The following is a 2,239-nucleotide window of genomic DNA, read 5'->3' as shown; positions in this document are numbered from 1 at the left end:
CATTCTTTCATTTTGGATCCAGCCCGGTTCTGCCCCGATTACTCGATATCATCATACCTTCCATGCTGATTCTAGCACGTTACTTCTTTTCAGCACATTCAAACACACAGATACCAAACAAGTAAGGATACTGTATGTGCTTGCATGTAAGTCTGTGATATCATGTGTGATACAAGCAGTCCTGCAGTGTGTTTACTTGTTTGTGATATCATGTGCGATACAAGTCATCTTATGACATGTTTACTTGTGTGTGAAATTGTGTGCGATACAAGCAGTCCTGCTGCACATTTACCCGTGTGTGATGTCATGTGCGATACAAGCAGTCCTGCAGTGTGTTTACTTCTGTGTGATATCATGTGCGATACAAGTAGTCCTGCAGTGTGTTTACTTGTGTGTGATATCATGTGCGATGCAAGTAGTCTTGTGACGTGTTTCCTTGTGTGTGAAATTGTGTGCGATACAAGCAGTCCTGCAGCACATTTACCCGTGCGTGATATCATGTGCGATACAAACAGTCCTGCAGTGTGTTTACGTGTGAGTGACATCATGTGCGATACAAGCATTCCTGCCCAGTATTTTTTTTTGTGTGTGGTATCATGTCTGATAGAATCTGACCTGCAGCATGTTTACTTGTGTGTGATATAATGTTTGATACAAGCAGTAATGCAGCGTGTTTACTTGTGTGTGATACCATGTTCAATACAAGCAGTTTCAGTGTGTTTACTTGTGTGTGATTTGTGTGATGCAAGCAGTCCTGTAGCGTCTTTACTTGTGTGTGATATCATGTTCGATACAAGCAGTTTCAGTGTGTTTACTTCTGTGTGATTTGTGTGATGCAAGCAGTCCTGTAGCGTGTTTACTTGTGTGTGATATCATGTGCGATACAAGCACTCCTGTGGCGGGTTTATCTGTCTGTGATATCATATGCGATACAAGCAGTCCTGCGGTGTGTTTACCTGTGTGTGATATCATGTGCGATAAATGCAGTCCTGCGGCGTGTTTATTCGTGTGTGATATGTGCGATACAAGAAATATTGTGGCGTCTGTACTTTTGTGCAATACAAGCAGTTCTGCAGTGTTTTTACTTGTGTGTGATATTGTGTACAATATAAGCAGTCCTGCAGCGTGTTTACTTGTGTGGGATATCATGTGCGATACAAGCACTCCTGTGGCGGGTTTATGTGTCTGTGATATCATATGCGATAAAAGCAGTCCTGTGGTGTGTTTACCTGTGTGTGATATCATGTGTGATAAACACAGTCATGCGGCGTGTTTATCCGTGTGTGATATGTGCGATACAAGAAATATTGTGGCGTCTGTACTTTTGTGCAATACAAGCAATCCTGCAGCGGGTTTACTTGCGTGTGATATCACGTGCGATACAAGCCGTCCTGCAGTGTGTTTACGTCTGTTTGATATCATGTGTGATACAAATAGTTATGCAGTGTTTTTACTTGTGTGTGATACAAGAAGTCCTGTAGTGTGTTTGCTTGTGTGTGACATCATGTGCGATACATGCAGTCTTCCGGCGTGTTTACTTGTGTGCTATATCATATGCGATACAAACCGTCCTGCAGTGTGTTTACTTGTGTGTGATATCATTTGCGATTCAAGCAGTCCTGTGGCGTGTTTGCTTGTGTGTGATATCATGTGCGATACAAGCAGTCCTGCAGCGTGTTTACTTGTGTGTATCAGGTGTGATACAAGCAGTCATGTGGTGTGTTTACTTGTGTGTGACATCAGGTGTGATACAAGCAGTCATGTGGTGTGTTTACTTGTGTGTGACATCATGTGCGATACAAGCAGTCTTGCCACTTTGTTATTTTTGTGTGGTGTCATGTCTGATACAATCTGTCCCTGCAGTGCGTTTACTTCTGTGCGATATCATGTGCGATACAAGCAGTCCTGTGGCGTGGTTGCCTGTCCGTGATATCACGTGCGATACAAGCACTCCTGTGGCGGGTTTATGTGTCTGTGATATCATATGCGATAAAAGCAGTCCTGTGGTGTGTTTACCTGTGTGTGATATCATGTGTGATAAACACAGTCCTGCGGCGTGTTTATCCGTGTGTGATATGTGCGATACAAGAAATATTGTGGCGTCTGTACTTTTGTGCAATACAAGCAATCCTGCAGCGTGTTTACTTGCGTGTGATATCACGTGCGATACAAGCCATCCTGCAGTGTGTTTACGTCTGTTTGATATCATGTGTGATACAAATAGTTATGCAGTGTTTTT

Source organism: Nerophis ophidion, linkage group LG11 (assembly GCF_033978795.1).
Source record: "Nerophis ophidion isolate RoL-2023_Sa linkage group LG11, RoL_Noph_v1.0, whole genome shotgun sequence".
Lineage (NCBI taxonomy): Eukaryota > Metazoa > Chordata > Actinopteri > Syngnathiformes > Syngnathidae > Nerophis > Nerophis ophidion.
The sequence above is the reverse complement of the archived record's forward strand: the minus strand, read 5'-3'. Positions refer to the sequence as shown.